This window comes from Orycteropus afer, unplaced genomic scaffold (genome assembly GCF_000298275.1).
Source record: "Orycteropus afer afer isolate SDZICR_OR568_19922 unplaced genomic scaffold, OryAfe1.0 scaffold00576, whole genome shotgun sequence".
NCBI classification, from domain to species: Eukaryota; Metazoa; Chordata; class Mammalia; order Tubulidentata; family Orycteropodidae; genus Orycteropus; species Orycteropus afer.
In genome coordinates this window covers 1,417,882-1,422,208 of record NW_006922163.1, presented here as the reverse complement: position 1 = coordinate 1,422,208, position 4,327 = coordinate 1,417,882, and positions in this window count along the sequence as shown.

Genomic DNA, 4,327 nt, shown 5'->3' with positions numbered 1-4,327 from the left:
TTCATGAGTAATACTGAAAGGCAATGAGGAGTGATAATCCTACCAGCAGACAGAGATTTGGGTATTGCATCTGATCATCCACATTGTGTGAAAGGAAAAGGGGTCTAGGGAAAGAATAGACATTCATGAGGCAGCATGAATCTTTGGCTGATTGGTCAGGGACCTAGAGATAGAAAAATTGGGCAACTGGAGACAAGACAGCCAAGGGGGAGCTAGGAGCCCTTGTGGTGTGGATGCTTAAGTGCTCAGCTGTTAACCAAAATGGCAGCATTTCAAAAATAGCAGCCATCTTTCCATAAACACCCACAGCCTTGGAAATTCTATGAGATAGTTCTACTCTATCCTATTGTAACTATGAGTCATAATCAGCTAGACAGCTGTGGGTTTTATTTTATGTTTTAAGGAGAAGCCATGTGTCTAGACTTAGAGAAGTGGACATAAATATGGATTCTCACACACCGAAGTCAATACAGCTATGCATGCTGCTAAATGTCCTGGAAAATAGCAAAAGAGACCAATGGTGGAAACTTGATATGACCCCATCACTCAAGGACACCAATCAGGCATTTTGTGACAAACTAATTGCATAAGCCCTTTTAAATACTGGAAGGAGTAATGATTTAATTTTACAGGAATCTACATATTTTCTGTATGAGTTTGGATTTTCTGCCCACAGAGCTTCATTTTTCACCATTGTCTGAGAGTTTACATTTTATTTGATCTATGTGACTTCTCTCAAAACATTGCCTCAAACCAAAGGATCTAATGGAAACAAAGGAGGTTTAGTCATGATACATGTTCACAGGGTCCATTAATACCATCACATAATTCACTATCTGGAATTTGCCCATCTGATGAAAATAATAAACAGACTTTTGATGGTACAAATAGGTGACACCTTTAAGCCAATACCTGGTGTGGCTAGTAGGCAAAATAATGGCCTCCAAGCATGACAACATCCTAATTCCAAAAATCTTTGAATATTTTATATTACATGGCAATGGAAAATTAAAGTTGCAGATGGAATTAATCTGTTACTTAGCTAATTTTAAAATAGGGAAACAATTCTGGATTGTCCAGGTAATTACAATGTAATAACTAAGATCTTTAAATTTGGAAGAGGAAAGCAGAAGAGGGAGAAGTAGAGTGATGCAATTTCAGAAGGACTTACCTCAACATTACTGGCTTTGAAGATGAAGGAGGTCATGAACCAGAGGCAATCTTGCTGGCTCTGAAGATTAATGCACAGTCACTAGATGCAGGAAAAAAAAAAAAAATCTATCTATATCTATATCTATATCTATATCTATCTATCTATCTATCTATCTATCTATATATATATACACACACATATATTAGGAGCTCTGGTAGCATAGTGCCTAAGGCACTTGACTGCTAACCAGAAGGCTGGCGGTTCAAACCCACCAGCCACTCCTCGGAACGAAGGTTGGGCAATCCTACTTCTGTAGTGATACTGCCTCGGAAACCCAAGGAGGGGTCACTATGAGTCAGGGCCGACTCGACGGCAAACAACAACAACAACACACATATATTAGAAAAGAGATTCTCTTCTAGAATCTCTATAAAGAAATGCAGCCATGGCAATACCTTGAATTAAGTACAATGAGATCTATTTTGGACACTTAACTTTCAAAGCCATAAGATAATAAGCATGTATTGTTTTAAGTTACTAAATGTGTGGTAATTGTTACAGAAGCATGAGAAATTAATACAAGCACTATCTTCTAGGTTGCTCTATAGACCCTACACTGATGACTGTTATATGATAATGTTTCTCCAATAGGTAGGATACAAAGATCTGGGAGGTAAGAAGTGGAAGCAAAATTTGTCCCATTATCAACATTTTCAGAGGCCCACTCGGGGAATTTGGGCATTCTCTCCCTGAAGCTTTAGTCTCTGGGTCTAGCGATGTTATTTCATAGGTAGCAACACTTCCACCGGAGAATCCAGTAAGAGTCCCATTAAACTATAATCTAAACTACTGCTCAATCGCTATGGGTTTGTGGATTTACTACCCTGGGAAGAGTCATTAATCTTCATTATCAGGATCAAGTGGGGTGCTGTTAACAATGGGTGAAAGGAAGGAAAGTCTTGGTAATCCAAATGGTCTACTGTAGCATTGCTTGGGGACACATTTACTTTATTTTGATATTAAATGAAAAATTTATAAACCATTGCCAGAGAAGGAAATGCTAACCAGTAGCTTAAACCCACAAGAATGAGAGTCTGAGTTATTATTCTTTGTAAGCCACATAGACATGCAAAGGTATAAGCCAAAGGTAAGGAGAATCTAGATTGCTAGGAGAAGTAGGGAACCAATGAGAATCACTTACAGCCTTAAAACCAGCTCTTAAAGCAGAGGTGAAAGTTCATCCCACTAACCTCTTTCACATATATTACACCAAGAAAAGAGAAAAGCTCAAGAATGCTTAAGCAATTTTTCTGAGAAAGGGTAACCTTACTATTTCATGTTAGATCATCCAAATAGTGGAGGGCTGGACTGTAGTGAATCTTGTGGTACACTGCCTAGATTATGTGTTTAGACTCAGCTACATATTCCTTCAGCTTCTAGGAATGTATACTACTCAGTTCTCCAAAGCAATTAACTCTCAGCATTGTCCAAAGTTACATGCCACTTTTCCACCCAGAATTGGCAAGACTTGCTCATTTCAACCTGAGTAAAACCTGAAGTTCTTACAATAGTTTACATGGTTTTGTGTGATCTGATCATTTGTACACTTTACTGTTACCCCTCTGTGCTGTTCAGGAATGCTCTCAAATTTCAGGCGTTGCAGAATTTTTCTGCTGTTGAGAAAGCTTTTCCCCAAGATGTCTACATGATTAATTCCCTCACTTTCTTTAAATAGTGGCTCACAGCAATTTTTTAATGATGCCAAACTTTATTGAAACCATCCCTTTATACCACCATCCCTCATACTCAATATTCCCAATCTCTCTCATGTTCCATTACATTTTCCATATTTTAAATAGAATTTTGTTGTTAGTTGCTGTCAAGTTGATTCTAACTCATGGAAACCCCATGTGTATTATATGTTCTAATATGCTTGACATTTCACATATTGTTAGGTATTTTTACCTTTCTTTGTCTCTCTTTACTGGAAGTATATAAAGCAAAAAATCTTTGATTTGCTCTCTGATAAAATCCATAATATCCAGAACAATTCCTGCATAGTAGATGCTCAATAAATTTTACATAATGACTTCAGAAAAGAGAAAAAAACTACTTTGTCACAATAGCCTTTGAAATGATAGTCTATTATTTCACGAGAATACTGAAGGCAGGATAAAATAAATAATGCTGAAGGGTATCTGTAAATCATTATGAAGACACATAACTAAATAGGATATGAAGAGAATTGTTACAATGGGTAAAACAATAATACATTAAATCTATCAGTCCTCTGAATCCTCATTAGCATCTGCAGAACATCCATCTTCTATATGTACAGACACCATCAACATTATTTTTCATGGTAATGAATGAAAATCATAAAGATAATGCTGTTAAAATATATTCCATATGCACTGTTTAAAAGTTTGGATGAGAAGTAATGAATTTATTCATTATTATGCATCATCTACAATTGTAAACATATATAAATGAAAAATTATTCATTTGTCAAATTCAAAACAGTTTGAATGGCAAAGAATATAAAGGATTAGTCTCTCAGTTAAATATTAAATATTAGTTATTTAATATTAGTATTTAATACTAAGGAGCTCTGGTGGTATAGTGCCTAAGGCATTTTACTGCTAACCAGAAGGCTGGTGATTCAAACCTACCAGTCACTCCTTGGAAGGAAAGTTGGGCAATCTACTTCCATACAGATACCACCTCAGAACCCAAGGAAGGGTCACTATGAGTTGGATCCGACTCTACGGCAATGAGTTTTTTTTTTGTTTTGTTTTGTTTTTATTTAATACTAATGCATATTAGCACTTTCTCTGTGGTTCCAGATAAAATGAGATAAACAGTGTCACACTGTGCAATCTTAAAGATCAGTATGTAGTTTCTCCCATCTGTGGATTGATTATGGACCATGAGTCTCAAATCATGAGCACGGCTCATATTACTTCTGAGTATTAGATACTTCTCTATCCAGGTACCCCTTCATGTGTAGATTACCACTTACAGACTCTGAAATCGGCAAAATCCTAAAACTAATTCAGTCCAGCAGAATCAATAAGAGACATTTTCTTCCTAAGTCAATATCTTCATAAAATCCTAAGTTAGTTTTAGAAGGGGCCTGAGATATGATCTAATACTATAGCATAAACCCAGTGC